At 50.3% G+C, this 18,633-nt stretch overlaps 1 protein-coding gene across 4 annotated transcripts in view; it reads right to left on the bottom strand.

Moving 5' to 3' along the window:
- The window catches only part of TAOK1 (TAO kinase 1), a 1,366,047-nt gene that overhangs the window by 1,115,945 nt on the left and 231,469 nt on the right, over positions 1–18,633 (bottom strand). The window lies entirely within an intron of this gene.

Genomic DNA, 18,633 nt, shown 5'->3' with positions numbered 1-18,633 from the left:
TTGCCTGCCCACCTACCGGAGGCTGAGAGGTCCGCCATAGAGGTGAGCCTGGTCAGGAGTACGCCAGGGGCCGAACACTGGGTCAGCGACCGTCTTGCCCTGCCGCGCCGCGGCTCTCTGAATGGATCGCCCTGTTGCGGAGGATTTCTATCGCCCCCGGGCCCTGGGTCCAGCCGGCCTGGGGCCTCACCAACGTCAGCGCTAATTATAAATATCTGCCGCAGCCCCAAGTGCCGGATGCCCAGTGGAGAGTGAGGTGGCAGGGGGACTTGGGACTTCCGGGCTGAGGACACGAGTAGATGGCTGGGCCACACTGCCTGGGGTCGGCCCTGCCCGGAGCAGAGGCAGCCCTGAGATGCCTGAACTGACCCTCCTGGCACACTGGTGACCCCGGGAGGCCGTCAAGAGGCCAGACACGTGCATCCACCGGGACCCAGGTGGATGCGAGGATTGGAGACGCTGACACGGTGTCCCCATCCAGTATCGGTGTGGGTGGCACGCCCAGCTGCTTTTCGCCTGTCCTTCTCATGCGGACCCCCTCCCTATTTCCGACGGTAGCAAGAGTTGGTCTGGAGTGGACCCTCTGGGTTGTGCCTCACGCCATTATGGGCATGGGTAACCCCGGTGTGGCGGCACCCAAACAACACACCATAAGACCACTACACCACCCCCACCCCGGCTGGCAATGGAGCTGCGGAGGGCCTCTCCTCGGACACTGCGACGCTTTTGGAGGCCATTATCCAGTCACGAACAGCCCTTGACGCCCAGATCGGGGCAGTGGGCTCAGAAGTATCGTTCCTCGGCCAAGATCTCCAGAAGGTGGTCAACTGAATCACCGAAGCAGAGACAAGGGTTTCCACGGTAGAGGACACCGTTTCCACCCTCCAGAAAAAGGTAGACAAATTGGCCATGGCCTCAAGAATTGGCAGCGCGGGTCGAGGACACAGAAGGGAAAGCCCGTCGCAACAACATCCGCCTGGTGGGCTTCCCAGTGGGTTGTGAGGGGTCCTCGATGGATGCCTTCCTTTCGTTTGGCTCAGGGCGCTGCTACCCGCCGAAGACATCTCTTCCTGCTTCATGATTGAGAGGGCCCACTGCGGTCTGATGAAAAAGCCGCCACCGGGGGAACGCCCGAGGCCCGTTATTGCTTAGCTACTCAACTATGCTGACCGCGACGCCATCCTCCGCTTTGCCCGGACGAATAAAGACAAGATGATTTTTTGAGTACCATCCCATCATGGTCTTCCCGGACTACACTCGGCTGGTCCAGCAACAGCGTCAATCCTTCGTCACGGCCAAGCGGCGACTGCGTGGGCTGAACTTATCCTATGTGATACTGTTCCCGGCCCGCATGAAGGTGATCTATAACTCCAAAACATTCTTCTTCAATACCCCAGATAAGGTATATGTATGGACAGACGAACTACGCAACCTCAAGCCACTCTCACCACCCCATATAGACTCCGACTCTTCCACAGGAGTGCTTGACAGGGCGGTGATGCACTTCATCGGCAGAATAGATTCCGCTTCAATTGGCATACCCAGAACTGGACAGATAGAGAGGACTGAGGTAGCCCTGGGGTCTCGGACATATCTTACTCTGTTCTCTTCTCTGACTAGACGGGTCACTTGCAATGGCCACATGCTGGGGCTTCCTTATTCCTAGGGGCAGAGGTCTCTTATTTCCCTGGAAGATGTTGAACCTCACACACCCTCCACGTTTTGAGTTATGATGGGTAATTTTGGGAGGGGGGGATCCATTGGGCGAACCGCCAGGGTCTTCATGTTTGGGGGCCAGGACGAGATTCCACCGCGACAGATACTCCATGTTCTAGGGTGTGTGGGGGTGGGGGAAGAGGGGGGGTTTGGGGGAGTTGTTTGTAGTTTGACAGTTTTTACACCGGACACGCACCACTATGTCCCATACTGTCCACATCGCTCTTCGCACTACACTCTAAAGGATAGACATGGCACTCACGGCGGGCGACCCCCCCATCGGGGGAACTTAACATTATCTCTTGGAATGTATGGGGTCAACTGAATACGGTCAAACTGAGGGCGGTACTCCATCCGGCAGGTTGTTACTTGGCCGACATTTTGTTACTACAGGAGACACATTTACTGGGCAATAAAGCTCCTTGCCTTTCTCGCTATGGGTACGCACACCACGGTATACCACTCTGGCTTTTCAAGGGGGTCACGCGGTACAGCCGTACTTATTCATCACAGAGTCCCACTTCAAATCACACAGCATTGATCAGACTCAGGCGGCCGTTACACGGTCATTTCTGGTACTCTGGCCGGGGAGCAGATCACAATTGGAAGTGTCTACGCCCCTCCAATGCTCGGCCAGACTTTCATTGAAAGAATAACGCAGTTATGGGGAGATCTCCCAGGTGGTCTGATGATCCTGGGTGGGGACTAGAACAACATCATGGATCCATCTGACAAGTGGCGTGCTTAACACTTGGTCGCTCCCCCTCTCAGGTCCAAACTAAACATATTAACACATACATTGGGTTGGGCAGACACATGGCAGGCCTTCCACCCCTTAGAGGCCGGATTCACATACGCGTCATCCGTTCACCCACCCTTTCACGTCTGGACTATTTGTTCCTCTCTCATAGTTATATTCATAGAGTGACGCACACCTCCATCCTGTCCCGTGGCCAGTCTGATCACTCACCGATCCAACTCAAACTCCGCCTGCAGACCCGCCGGGCCCCCTACAGATGGCACGTGTCTCCTTGGCTGCTCAGGGATGCTGGGTATCAGGAGATGCTGCATCAGGCAACTACTGACTATTTCAACTTCAACACCGGGAACACTCCGTCCCCGATCACCTTATGGGAAGCCTTTCAACCTACAATTCGAGGGGCCGATATCAGCTATCGTACAGGGGAAACGAGGCGCCACACGGCACAGATACAAGAACTGGTAGATAGGCAGATCACTCTACAAACCTCACTAGTACAGGGCTCCGACGCCGGTGCCCGCCGTAATTTACTACATGTTCAGCAGCAGCTGCACCAGTTGCTCAGAGATAGTGCTAAGGAGGCCTGGCTGGCGACTCAGTATAGGATCTATCAATGGGGCGACAAATGTAGTCAGATGCTCGATAGACTATGCCAGGCTAGAGCCTCCCCGACGCAAGTTCCTCTCTTGAAAACCCCTGAAGGAGATATATGTACCTCCCCCGAGGCAGTGGTTTAGGCCTTTGCCAACTTCTATGCTGCTTTATATGAGGCCCACGAGGTAATAGCTGAATCCCTCATAGATGCTTTTCTTTCCGATGTCCCCCCTAGACGCCTTTCGGACAAGCAGCGGGACGCCTTAGACAAGCCCATCTCCCGGGACGAGATGCAGGCAGCCCTATCCAGTACGCACCCAGGAAGTGCACCGGGCCCAAACCGGTTTCCGTGCAATTGTATGCGTCCCCACATGGGGACCATCGGCCCCCACCTACTCAAGGCGTTACACACGGCCTCAGAACAGGATATCCTGCCACCTTACTGGCAGCACGCTGAGATAGTCGTCTTCCTCAAACCAGGCCGCCCTACGGAGGATCCGGGTTCGTACCGCACCGTATCCCTGTTAAATTTCGTGCCTAAATTGCTAGGGAAAGTCCTGGCCGACCGCCTTCGCACGTGTATCCTAGACCGGGCGCGTCCAGATCAATCTGGTTTTATGCCACAACGCTCCACCAGGCACAACATCAGGCGTGCCCACAATGATGTAGCAGAGGCCCACCGTCTGGGATGCCCCGCGGCTGTCCTACTGGCAGATATTGACAAAGCGTTTGACTTGCTGAGCAGGACCTATCTTTTTAAACTTCTAGAAACGGTTAATCTAGGGCCCCGCTTTCGCACCTATGTGAAATTGCTATATACGGACCTCACGGCCACGGTTCGTGTGGCTGGTTATCACTCTGCCCCCTTCCCCATCCGCAGGGGAACTAGACAGGGATGACCCCTTTCCCTGCTTTTATTCGCCCTAACTATAGAGCCATTGGCAACGTGGGTGCACCTGGATGCGGTCTTCCGAGGGTTGGACTGGTCGCCTGAGTGCTCAGATGGGATCGCACTATACGCCGATGACGCTTTATTCTTCATTTCCGACCTTTGGGTCACTGGGCCACGGGTGCTCCAGATTCTGCGGGTGTTTGGGGAGATAAATGGACTGTGTGCCAATCCGTCCAAATCCGTCTTGTTCCCCATTTGCGAAGAGCAGAGGAGTCAGGCTAGGGCTTCACAGCTGATCGTCGCAGAGGAGGGTTTTAAGTACTTAGGTGTGTATATCACTAGATGTCCCAACAAAGCATGGTCACCTAATATAGCTCCCTTGCTCCCAGCGGTGTGCGAGGAAACAACGGTGTGGTCCCACCTCCCTCTATCACTATAAAGCCGGTCCGCGGTTTCAAAATGGTGTCCTTGCCACGCTTGCTTTATAGGCTGCAGAACTATCCATATCCTATTCCCCCCGTCATGATTTCTCCACGTAAATGCGCTCCTAAACAGGTTCCTCTGGGGGGGTGGAGCGGTCCGGGTGGCCTTGGTGACATGTATCCAATCCACATACTGAGGCGGGATAGTGGCGGCCGATGTTCGGGCGCATTACTGGGCATCTCAGCTCTTAGTGATCAATGAATGGTGGTAGAACTCTCAAGCTGGTCTTGGCGGAACACCCGCTACTTCATCTCCTATACAGTACTTCATCCTTAGATGCGCTCCACCCGGCCTGCCGAAGGTTAATTCAGATTTGGAGACAAGTGTTCAGGTCTATGAGTTGGTGGGACATGCGGACGGGCCCAACCCCTCTCTGGCAGGGTTCGCACCTTCGGCCAGTTTCGACCCTGACGGGGTTCCGTAGATGGGATGACATAGGGATTTCTACACTCGGAGATGTGATGCAGGGGCCCACGCGTAAATCCTTCCAGAGGCTGCAGGAGGAGTTTGACCTACACAAGTCCCAGTTCCACAAGTATCTACAGCTCCGCCATGCTCTGATTCCCCTTATACGACACCTCGAGTCACTACCCGAATTTCACCAAATAGAAGATAGACTAATAATGGGTGACCTAGGGGCGCACAAAATCCGTCAAATCTATCAAACCCTCATTACACACTCGAAAACTACCATATATCGGACCCGGGCGGCGTGTGAGGCAGACTTACCGGCCCTGACAGATGATGATTGGACTGAGGCCCTGGCTAGCCCCAGGTACTCTGTCTCCACTAGGTACCGGCTGATCCAGTTCAAATACCTCCACAGAATCTATTACACTCGCTTCCGGCTTTGGAAGATGGGGGCCTTCCAATTCCCCCCCTTGCCTCCACTGTGTACTCTGATGACGGGTCGTTCCTCCATACAGTTTGAAGCTGCGAGGCACTGCAACACTTCTGGTCGGGTGTGCTGTCTTGCTTGGGGCGGGTACTGGCGTGGGACATCCCGGCAGACCCTAGGCTGACACTTCTGCAAAGCACAGAAGACATCGGGGGGAATAGATACAAGAGACACCTCCTATTCCTGGGCCTCACTTTACCCAAACGAGACATTGCACAGCTGTGGAAGGCTTCCTCTCCCCCGCCCCGCCCCCCCGGGTTGTGGCATGGAAAACTGTTTTAGATAAATGTATGTAGGCCAAAGTGGCGGTGTTTTCAGGCACGGGCTGCCCACAAAAATACGGGAAGATCTTGGCCAGGTGGGCAAAACACCGGGGTATTGACCTGTCTCTCCTCACGCTACCAGCAAATCAGGACCCTCTCGAACGACTGGTAGTAAATGACTCGCCAGTCGGATGTGTTAGCTTGCTTTGTTGTACATGTACATTGTCCTTTGTTGTACATGTCCTTTGTTGTACATGTACATATTGGGGGGGAATATCAAGTACCTAGAGTCTTTACAATCTGTCATGCATCTATATGCTGTTTATTGGGTTCTGCCCACTTGGTGCTATGGGAAATCAATAAAATCTGTTTAAAAAAAAATTCGAAGTAACAATGCTTGTTGTAGGCAACATTTTAATTCTAAAAAAAGCTATGCAGAAAACCATCAACCGATCGTAATAGAGTGTACTTTATTGACAAAACCACGCAAGCAATGGTTTCAAATGGAAATTGGGAGCGGTACTCGCATTTATTAGAGCAGAAGAGTGACCCAAAAACAAGTTACTTACCTTTGGTAAAGCTCTTTATCATGGATACGAAAATAAGTTACTTACCTGTAACTGCAGTTATCCAGTATTGGTAGTTTCCATAGATTCACTTGCTTGAATCATTCCCTGTCGAAGTAGGAGTCCCACGGTACAGTAAATAAGCAGTATGATCAAACTGTCATAGGCTATAATGGCTCTAGGCCCTGAATTTAATAGCCTGTGTCCTTTTTTAAAACAATCAAACTATAACCAATCAGGTGCCAGCACCCTATAAAACACTCCCAAGAGAGGCTCTCAGATTTTCCAGCACAATTGGATGCAATATGCCAAGTATAAGGGGGGGGGCTATCCAGGGAGGAGGGAGGGTTGCATGTGAATCTATAAAAAATACCAATTCAGGATCAGTGCAGTTACTGGTAAGTAACTTATTTTCAGTATTGGAGTATCTTTCATAGATTCACATGCTTGAATCAGAATAGCAAGCAGTAGTCTATGGATGTACCTAGCCTCAGCAGATTGGTATGAATAATATACTTTTGCTGAAAATGCTTTGTAGAATAAATGCTAAATTATACATGCATAAATAAGTAATCATAAGGTTATTGAGAAAAACATATCTACAACAAGCTTTGATGCATGTACTTGAACCATAAAAAAAACGATTACCAGATTTAATTACACATATACATATATATGTGTGTGTGTGTGTGTATGTATAGAACGAAGGGCGCGTCGACCTTACGGACCTCCGAAACTCGGTCCAAATATGCTACAAATTTCCAATGAAGGAGGGTCGACGCCGTGTTGTTCAGTCAATTTAGTTTGTCAGCTGTTAATGTCAGACGCGTTTCGCCTGCCCAGCAGGCTTGCTCACTAACGTTGCAATAAAGTTTTTCATCAATTTAACTGAAAGTGTTCCCGTGACATGTGAGGACTACAAAACCATAAAAATTGAAGACAGACGAACAAGTTACTTACCTTAGGTAACGCTTTTTCTGGTGGATACAGTATCTGCCTGTGTATTCCTCACTTTGTGAATATCCCCTGCGTCAGCATTCCACTGAACTTTTTCCCCCAGCTCTCTACGCCGACGTGGACGACGTCATAATACATCGGCTCTGCTCGCGACTCCGTAGGACGTCAACGGAGCCATAAGAGAGCCACGTCGGCGTGATGACGTCAGTTCCACCCATTTTTTCCATGCCCCCGAGGCGCACAGGTGGACCAACGACAAATTCAAAGTATACACAGTATACAATATACAATCAAATATACATAGTACATAAACAAAAGGAAAGCCAAATCAAACAAGCATTTCCTACCAATGAACCAGAAAGCATAATAACATCTCAAACAAGACAACTTATAAGGTATACAAAGGTGGACAACGGGGAGGCGGGTGGGCCAGTGAGGAATCCACAGGCAGATACTGTATCCACCAGAAAAAGCGTTACCGAAGGTAAGTAACTTGTTCTTCTGATGGATACATCTGCCAGTGGATTCCTCACCTTGTGAATAGATTCCCACAGCAGTCCCCACTCCCGGAGGAGGGTGTCCACCTTCCTATACCAGAACGTCTTGCAAGACAGAGCGTGCAAAGTGGCCCTCCCTCCTCATCTCAGAGTCCAAGCAATAATGCTTTGCGAAAGTATGGAGGGAAGCCCAAGTCGCGGCTTTACTAATATCTGCCACAGGAACACCCCTGGCCAAAGCAGATGTAGATGATTTAGCTCTAGTTGAATGAGCCCTAATACCCTCAGGAGGAACCTCACCAGCCAGGGCATAGCAGATCTTGATGGCAAGGATGATCCATCTAGACAACGTGTGCTTGTGCACCGCTCTTCCTTTGGAATGACCAACATAACCCACGAAGAGCTAATCGTCCAGACGAAAGTCCTTCGTTCTGTCCAAGTAAAAGCTCACAGCTCTCTTTGGGTCCAGGCGATGAAGCCTTTCCTCCTCTTTGGAGGGATGAGGAGGAGGATAAAAAACAGGGAGAGTAATAGACTGCCCCAAATGAAACAGAGTAACTACTTTAGGCAGGAAAGCAGCCCTGGCCCCAAGTACCATCCTTTCAGCATATAATGTTAGAAAAGGGGGTTTCGAACTAAGAGCTTGAAGCTCACTCACCCTCCTTGCCGAGGTTATGGCTACAAGAAAGACCGTCTTAAAAGACAACAGCCTCAAAGGGCTGAAGCACATCAGAAAGATGGGCTTTTAAAGGGTCAATGGATCTCTCTCCACACCATTTAACAAACTTAGACCACCTATATGAGTAAATGGACTTGGTGGAGTGCCGCCTGGCCGATAAAATAACATCCACCACATCAGGCGGGAGAGAGAAGGAATTCAGGTTGCCCCGTTCAATCTCCAGGCATGAAGGTGTAAGCTCTGGAGGTGGGGGTGTAGAACCTGCCCCTCCGACTGCGAGAGGAGGTCTGCCCTGAGAGGGAGACTGAGCGGAGGGCACGAGGAGAGGTGGAGAAGATACGAATACCACACCCTTCTTGGCCAATCTGGGGCGATCAATAGGACTTGGGCCCGGTCTTGGCGAATCTTCCTCAGAACCTGAGGAATCAATATGGGAGGAAACGCGTAAAGGAGTTGTGAGCCCCAACTCAACTGAAACGCGTCCCCCAACGCCCCCTGCATCGGATACTGGAGACTGCAAAATGACGGGCAGTGCGCGTTCTCGCGGGTGGCGAATAGGTCCACCCGAGGGGTTCCCCACGTCCGAAAGACATAACGAACCACCTCCGGATGGAGCCTCCACTCGTGATCGGCGGAGAACTGCCGACTGAGACTGTCCGCACGTACGTTCAGCACTCCGGCCAGATGATTTGCCATCAGACAAATCCGATGGTCCTGAGCCCAGGACCATAGACGCAGAGCCTCTCTGCAGAGACAATACACCTCCACTCCTCCCTGCTTGTTGACATACCACATCGCGGTAGTGTTGTCCGTCAGGACTTGAACTGACTGACCACGAAGGGAGGAAGGCCTTGAGCGCCAAACAAATCGCCCGCAATTCCAGAAGGTTGATGTGAAGCAACCTTTCCTCCGGAGACCAAAGACCCTTGATCTACAGATCCCCCAGATACGCACCCCACCCTAATGTGGATGCATCCGTTATCACTGTTGCCACCGATGGAGGTAGATGGAAGGGCTTTCCTTGGGACAGATTGCCCTCCACGCTCCACCAAGATAGATCCGCTGCAGCTTCTATGGAGATCCTGATCGACTCCCTGAGATCTCCGTTGTGCTGATACCACTGCCTGCAGAGGCACCACTGGAGCGCCCTCATGTGCCAGCGTGCATGGTTGACCAACAGAATGCAGGAGGCGAACAGACCGAGCAGGCGAAGGACCTTCAGAACTGGAACAACCGCTCCATAGTGGAATAAAGGGACCATCTCCTGAATGTCGAGAATTCTTTGAGGAGGAGGAAATGCTCGACACACAGTAGTGTCCAGTACTGCCCCTATGAACAGGTTGCGTTGAGAGGGCACCAGGTGAGATTTGGGCACATCGATCGAAAACCCAAGTCGTATAACAGTCGAGATGTTACCTGCAGATGATGTTGCACTATCTCTGGGGACTCTGCCTTCAGAAGCCAGTCGTCCAGGTAGGGGAAAAACCGGAATCCCCGACCTCCTGAGATGGGCTGCCACCACTGCCATCACCTTCTTGAAGACTCTAGGTGCGGTAGTAAGACCAAACGGGAGGACCGCAAACTGGTAATGTTGCGACCCAACCTAAAAACGGAGATACTTCCTGTGAGACTTCAGGATTGGGACAAGGAAGTAAGTGTCCTGCAAGTCGAGCGACACCATCCAGTCTCCTTGCTGCAACGCTTGAAGAACCTGCGCAAGGGTCAGCATCTTAAACTTCTCCTGTTTCAGGTAAAAGTTCAAGACTCGGAGGTCCTTCTTGTGGATTAAGAAATACCAGGAGTAGCATCCCTGACCCCTTTCCTGCTCTGGAACCACCTCTATCGCACCCTTTTGTAGCAAAGCTAGCACCTCCTTCTGCAGAAGAATTAGATGGTCCTCTGAGCAGTAACCCTGGCAAGGAGGGTAAGGGGGAGGAAACTCCCGAAAGGGAAGGGCGTACCCAGTCTCCACGAGGTTCAAAACCCAAAGGTCAGTTGTAACAGATCTCCAACCTCGCAGAAAGTGGGACACCCGACCCCCCACAGGTCTTACATGTTCCAGGATGGGGGATCTAGGGCTGCTTCCCTGAAGCTTCATTGGGAGCAGAGGAGGTAGAAGATGAAGAGGGGTTGCGGGCAGAACCTCTCTGACCTCTTTGCCTCCCTCTATAGGACCTATAGAGGGGATTCTGCTGCTGCTGAGGCTGCCGGAAGGAGCGAAATGAAGACCTCCCAAAACCAATGAACTTCTTAAGCCCAAATCCTTTAGCAGGAGCCTGCAGACCTAAAGATTTCGCCGTCACCCTGCTCTCTTTAAACCTCTGCAAGGCGGAATCAGCCTTTTCACGAAAAAGCCTCTGTCCGTCAAATGGCAAATCCACCAAGGTGGCCTGAACGTCTGTAGAAAAGCCAGATGAACAAAGCCACGCTTGCCTCCTAGTGGCTATAGATGACCCCATTATCCTTGCCACCGAATCAGCCATTTCAAACAACGACTTAGTGTCCGAGAACACTTCCATAAAGGACGCCTTATCACCTTCTGGCAACTTAGGGGCTAACGATTTCATTGAGTCCATAAGAGCATGAACATAGCGCCCTAGCAAGCAGGTGGCATTAGTGGACTTAAGCGCCATGCTCCCAGGAGAAAAGGTATTTTTGGCCGCCTGATCCGCCTTCTTAGACTCCCTATCCGCATGAGGAAAAGCCCCTGAAGCATGCTTCAAGCATGAGGCCTGTACCACCAGACTTTCTGGAGAAGGGTGTGAAGATAAAAAAACCTAGATCCCCAGGTGCCACCCTATATCTTCTCGCCACCTGCCTGGAGACTGCCGGCGAAGAGAGTGGCTTACGCCAGACGTCTATAACTGGCTCCAAAATAGCCTCATTAAAGGGCAGCAAAGGCTCACTGGTCGAGGTAGGCGAGTGTAACACCTCCGTCAGAAGGTTAGGTTTATACTCCGCAGAGGGCAACTGCAAGTCCGGGATCTCTGCGGCCTTCTTTATCACAAGATGGTAAGGAGTCAGTTCCTGCGGTGGAGAGGACCTAGAGGAAGAATGCTCCCACTCCGGAGTCGTATCCAGGCCACTAGCCTCCTGAATCCCTTCAAATTCGTCGGAAGATGTATCCACCTCACCTTCTTCCACCTCCACTCTATAACGCTACTCCTCTAAGACCCTCTGGGCCTCTCTCCTTGAACGGATCCGAGGAGCTGGCGGCGCCGTACGCGGAGTCGGTGTAACCGAACGTGGAGCCAGAGGTGTCGGGGTCGGCGGCGCCGGAGGCGGCGCCGGAGGAGTCGGCAACGGCGCCGAGGAAGGCTCTGAAGAAGGTCGATCCAATCGAAGCCGAGATGGATCCCCAGACGGCGCCGGAAACTGCCACGAAGGCGCCATCGGCAGAAAGGGCATAAACTGTGGCACTCCCAGAGTATATGCCATAGGACCCACGGGACCAGTAGGTGCGCCGGATGGGAAGGCAGCCCGTTGGAAAATCCCATACATCGCATTTAAAAAATGCTTTGAATCCGCACCCGGAGTCGGGAACTGCGGATAAGGGAATAATCCCGGATCCGGTTGAGGAGTACCTGGTACCGGAGCCGCAGTGGCCTCAACAGGCGCCACAGGATCATCCGGCTCTGGAGAAGGCTCTTTCTCTTGCTCGGCCTTCGAAGCCTCCACTGGAACCGGTGACTGCGCCAGTGACTGCGCCGGTGACGGCGCCGGGGAACGTGCCGGGGACCGCTTCAGCGAAGGATATCCCTCTGGAGACTTAGACGGAGAAGGAGACACATCCTTACTTCGACGTCAAGGCGAAGTCGATCTCGACGCCTTGCTCTTCGAAGACCGGCGCCGAGAGGAATGCTTCCTCTTCTTAGGGTGTTTCTTCGACTTCGAAGAATGCGAAGTCGACGACTCTGGTCTCGATCTTTCCTTCTTCCTACCTCTCATTCACCTTCTTAGCCTTGGCCATGAAGAGATTCGCCTCCCTTTCTTTCAAGGCCTTGGGATTCATCCTTCTGCAGCTGGAACAATCTTCGTGGTCGGATGTAAGGCACCACAAACAATCTTCATGGGGGTCTGTCATTGACATGTGGCCCCCACATTCCCTACAGGGTTTAAAACCCGACTTCCTAGTCGAAGACTTGCCAATTTTCTCCAACAGTAACCACTAAATGACTACAAAGTAGCACGAGAGTGCTGGAAAAACCGTTGCGCATCGACGGCGCGGTAAAAAGGGAACTGACGTCATCACGCAGACGTGGCTCTCTTATGACTCCGGTGACGTCATACGGAGTCGCGAGCGGAGCCGATGTATTATGACGTCGTCCACGTCGGCGTAGAGAGCTGGGGAAAAAAGTTCAGTGGAATGCTGGCGCAGGGGATATTCACAAGTTGAGGAATCCACTGGCAGATGTATCGATCAGAAATGTAGTTCTGCATTAAGTTCATCATTTTACACCAAGCAAATACAGTGCGTTGTATAAAAGTTGGATTGCTTGAGGACATTCCAAATGCATGCACAGTATATATTTACATTTGTTCATAAAAGCTAATATTAAATCCTTAGTTTTTAGTATCTTGATTTATAATTTTTAATTTAACAGACACAATCGGCAAACATATTCAAGCTCTTTTAAGCCTCTATATTGCTCAATGTATTATGATACCATATATATATATATATACACACACACACACACACACACACACACACACACACACACACACACAGACGCACACACAAGCGCACATGCTTAATGCAAGCAAAAAAGGGAATACCTGTACTGAAAGAGCCGCCTGACCCAACGCTGCGTCACTGCCCTGATAATGCCTTCGGTGCGTTAACAGCGCAGTGACGCACATGAGCACCAGTGTTCATGTGCATAGGACGGTCCCCCCGCCGTCCTCGCACATGGCGGGCACTAACGAGATTTCTCCCCCCCAGCTCACCCCCCTCCAACACACTCAGGAGCTGAGGCGGACCTTCCCCAGCTCCCGAGGCTGCGCACATTGCATTGACATCATTTCAGTGAAAACCGAAACTGAAATGAGCCTAGAGGCTCATTTTAGTTTCGCTTTCTACGTTCTCAGATGTAATTGCAATCACTAATAATGAATATTTACAAGGTTCATCAGACTATGAACAACTGTATTGATATAACCACTATGGTCATCATTTCTTGCATAAATCTGCAACACCTAGAAATGTATTTATGTATAACCAATGGGAACATTGTCTTACGCAACCAAAGGGTAGCTCCAAAACATTTGCAATGAAATTTCTATATTTTTCAGGGTTTAATATCTCGAATACAGAGACACTTTACTTTAAGAATGTCAACAAGACAGGAATGAAAAATATGTTAACAAATACCAAACAGATTTATTCTACAGCCTTTATTGTCCTACTGTCTAGACAGGGTTACGACTTTTGTAAAGACAACATTGAGCCGAAAACTGTCTGGGTTACTAAAGATTGGCAAGTACAGGGAATAGAAGCTTTGTTTAGAGCCTGTATCATCCCTGAGCAAATTATGTTTTTGAACAACACTGTCCAACAAACATCATCCCTTGGAATAGTCAAGATAAAAGACATGAACACTCCGTCTATACCTGCACCCACAGGTGAAAGCACTACACAGGGGGAGGTCGACGTGCATACTATTTTGAATAAAAACAGATCAGATCCTGAATGGATAAAATTGTTGCTCTGGCCCTTAGACACAAACAACTGTCAAGATAGATTCCTGAATAAAATACAAGGTTTTACCTTTCATAGGCCAGACCCACGTTATGTCCAAAGACAGCATCCGGGGGTAGTAACAACTTACAGTGTAGGGAAACTTTGCCTTGATTGGCTACAGAAAGCTACACTAGAGGATGTAAAACAACACTTAACTTTACTTCAAGAAGGCACAGACATTAGGGAATTCTTGCTAGGACCAAGAAAACCGCGTCAAAAATGTTTCATATATGCCGGTATCTACGCAGATTATAATGAAGCATGGAAGGTCACCCAAGCAGAGACTGCAGAACAAATACGAGAAATTGATCATATTAATTTAGAGAAATCTCTCTGCAGTAGACAATGGGTTAACGACTCTGTCGTCCAGGATATTGTTTGGACAGCATTGTATCCTCTGTCATAGACATCATGGAACAAGATTTGGTCATGTTGCAACATGGTCAATCACAGCTACGTTCTATCATGCTATTAGGCTGGACGATTCAAAACCTGCGTTGTGGCTATGTGCCTTGGCGTTTAATCAATACTACGTCACTGTTTGCAGAAATCAATCTCACTGATAGACAGATCAAACTGGCACAAAGGGGAGCAGAATATACGGTGCTGAGCATTGAAAAACTGGAGTAATTACCATTCACAGTGGCAGAAAAACCAGCTACTGAGTGGATCATACATGGTAAGATTACTCTGTGTTACGAATTTCCATTTTCAGTATTGCCTAAAAAATATACCAGCAGGCAAATATGAAAGGTTGGGTAAAGAATACATCAAGACATCCTGGGATTTACCTTACACACACAGATGTCGGAGTGGAGGACGTGAAGTGTTTCTTAGCGGTGGAAACTGTGAACACGCACTAAGCGGGTCTCTCCTTTGTCAGGGTATTAACTTACACAGGGCCTGTGACGGTTCCACTACAAACTTATCCTGCCACCTACACGGTTTACCAGCAGCAGTGATTAATCCAATCTTTGGTCAACTTTCAAATGGGAGTTACATTGTATTGAATGATCACAGCTGCTGTGGCATGCTGCCAGGTATTCCATATCTAGTAACGGTTACATCCAGGGCTGTATGCAGGTCTTGTTTCCCAAATAGACATAGTAAGGGAGTCGCCTTTAAGGCCTTCACTGACTATCTCTTCTATACGAGTTGATACTCTAAGCAGAATGAAAGCAATTCTTTTACAAAAAACTGTGCCTTTGACCTCTGCCAAAGAAACCTATGATCTCCAAGTCGCAAGGACTTCTGCAGAGATACATACCCTTTTGTATACAAACTGCACCACATTAGTGCGCGTGGATGGTTGTGAATGTGTTCTGACTCTTGGCTGGTGGTGTGACTTGCATGGATCCCACAGCGTTTTCTTACCCAGAAACCCCCACAAACCTCAAATTTACTTACAAAGTCAATGTTTCCTCACATTTATGTGTGGGTAAGTTGTAGGATCACCGTGCAGGCACACATTTCCTACTACCCAGCATTCCCCTTGGTCTCCCGAGAAACAGGATACCTCACAAATTGCTGAAAACTTAGAAGTAAGAAAGTGGCTCTGTATATACTGCACCAAAGTAAGGTTCAGTGTGCACAGAGTCCACAGTCCCCAGAGGTTTGGCAGAGGCTAAAGTTAGATATAACCTTACTCCCTAAAGTGGTAGCTTGGTTGAGCAGTAAGGCAGTATCAGAGGACAGTGTAAAGCATTTGTTGTACACACTCAGTCAGCAAATGGTCTCACACCCTCAAGAACTGAACTCTAGGCCAATTGTTTTGTATATAAAAATATATAGTTTTATTTTAGAACCATAAGTAGGTATCAAAATACTTTCTCAGAATGAAATGTTCTAGTTGAGTACTTTCAATAAGCAATAGCCTTTTGAATGCAATAGTTACAGTTGTTGCAATAGGCAACACAATTCAAACACAATTATAACATTGAACTCAAAGGGAATTTTTAAGTAAATGCAATTTCAATTAATTTACGTATGATTTTCTTACTCGGGGTTGGATCCTGGATTCAGCCCTGGTGCATTTTCTGTAAACAGTTGAAAGAAATCGTTTTTGTTACACAGGCGAATGTTAAGGAATATTTGTAGGTTTCAAAATTCGACACTTCGAAGAATTTCTGGCAAAAACCAGGCAATGTTATCCTATGGAGGAAAATCAAGTTATCGGTAAGTACAGATGTAATTACTTTTCAGGGTCAGTGCGGGCACCAAGATCCAGCACTGGGATCTCTCCTGATAACAGGTGAGTAATTTCGTTTTCGTTGATCGGGCGATTTCATGTGAATATTTTAAAGTTTCAAAAATCGACACTTAGAAGAATTTCCAAGTGAAACCAGTCAATGTTACCCTATGGAGAAAATGTAGTTTATCGGCTTTCAGGTAAGTACTCGACTGGCAGAGTTAAGGTTCTAGGCATAGACTCAGGGGTCTCCCAGGGTCAGGTAAGTACAGTTGTTACACCCTCAACGGCGCAGGGGCAGCCGGGTGCAGAGTGAGTTAGGCCCAATGTTATCCTATGTGAGGCAGGGGGCCTTTGGTTGGCGGCTGCTAGCAGGCAGGCCACGCGGCTGAAGGGAGATGGGCTCCTGGTCACTCACACAGTAAGATAGGATAGATGTTGCACTTCCAGGGGCACTTGGGCGGCTGGGTGCCGGGTGCTTTTGAGCCGTCGGGCGCTCAATGTATTTCAATAGGGAAGCTGCAAGATGAACAAAGGCTGCAAGCTCGGGGATGGAGATTCTTCAGGTGCGACCACCACTTCGAGAGGTAAGTTGGGAAGCTGTAAGTTAGGTAGGCACCCAGGAGCTGGGCACAGGGGGCCGCAGGGTGCAGGGGGGTCTTTTCGCATCTGGAAATCTTACCCTCTGCTGGTCGTGGTTGGAGGGGTCCCTGGTTGTAAAGCTACAGGCGTCGTCAGGAGCATCGAGGAGGGTCCTTGAGTGCTGGATTCTTGGTCACAGTCACCGGGGGCACGTCCTCGTGGTCTTTGTTCACTTAGGCACAGGCCGGGCTCGGCGGGTGCAGAGTGTGCTGGATTCGCAGTTCCTGGCTGGCACCAGGGGTTGTTGCTTGTTTTTGAGCAGGACCACTGCTCGTGGGAGTCCCAGTCTTGGAAGATGAGCAAGGCAGTCAGGTCCTCCGGGGTTTTTGAGGTTGCTGACCACTGGAGACGCCGGGATTTAGCAGGAGCAGGTTCGAGGGTCGAAAGGCCTGTAGGGCTGGGGCCAAGTCAGTTGGTGTCGTCCTCTTGTTAGCAGCTGCATGGCAGGTCTTTTTCTTCTTCTTGTTTTCTTGTTTCGGAATCAGGATCTGAGGAAGGAAGATTCAGGGTGCCCCTAAATACTAAATGGGTCCCTTCCCTGGGGTGGGTACACCCCCTAGCCTGCCAATCTCCAGTGGGAGGGGGGCAGGAGCCTAGTCCTGATTGGGTAGGGCTCCCTATCCTCAAGATGGCGAGAGCCCGGAGTTGTGCTTCACCTCGCCTCCCCCACCTGAGGTGTGGGGTTGGCAGAGGCTGGCACACCCCCTTTCCTCACTTAGGATTTCCCGCCGATCTTCCCGCCAGAGTGGGGTCAGAACCAGTGGGGGCCAGTTACTGAGTACAGCAAGTGGCCTGGAGAAGCTCACAAAGGCGGCATGCCTTTGAAGCTTCCCCTGCCCATTCGGGGGAGGAGACCTAGCATCTCGCCCAGGATGTGCATTGTTGCAGACCCACGAGAGCGGATGGCTCTCTACCCAGGGGTCCAGCAACATGTCTGCTGGGTGGCAGCCTTGGCAGCCTAGGCAGCCTCTCAGTCAGGACGCTGATTGTTGGTTAGGTTCAGGGGGCATCTCTAAGATGCCCTCTGTCGTACATTTTACATTAAATCCCACACTGGCATCAGGGTGGGTTTAATGTGCTGAGAAGTTTTATACCAAACTTCTCAGTCTTCAGTGTAGCCATCATGGGGCTGTGGAGTTAGTGATGACGGCCTCCCAGCACCATAGACTCTTAATGGCAGCACTGCACTTACAGTGCACAGGAATGAACCTGGGTACTGTAGGGGTACAGGGCTCATGCACCCGTACCCACACCACTGGCATAGTGCACCCAGCTAGAGGGGTGACTGGGGTATGCCAGGGCAGTGTGTTTGTGGGCATGGCATACAGGGATGTGTGCCATGTCGACTTTCTGTTTTGTCCTGCACCCAGACACTCAGCTTGCAAAGGCAGTGTGTGTGTGTCAGGGTACAGGGCCTCTAAGGGTGGCACAATAAGTGCTGCAGCCCTTAGGGGCCTTCTCTGGGCACAGTGCCCTGGGTACCTATGGTACCATTTACCAAGGGCTGACATGTGGCCAGAGATGCCAATTGGGTTAAGGCTTCAATGCAGTATTAGGGAAGGAACACTGGACACCTGATTGGCAGGAGCGCAGGGCACACTCAGTCAAAGTACATCAGCAATTCAGCAAAAAGTGGGGCCATACCATGCAAGAAAGATGGCACTTTCTCACACAACCCCGTCCCCAAACGAAAGGAGATGAGACTAACCTTGCCCTATGGAATCTTCATTGTCTAAGTGGAAGAACCTGGAAAGT

Source organism: Triturus cristatus, chromosome 3_2, assembly GCF_964204655.1.
Source record: "Triturus cristatus chromosome 3_2, aTriCri1.1, whole genome shotgun sequence".
Taxonomy (NCBI): domain Eukaryota; kingdom Metazoa; phylum Chordata; class Amphibia; order Caudata; family Salamandridae; genus Triturus; species Triturus cristatus.
This window is presented reverse-complemented; position numbering and strand designations above follow the sequence as displayed.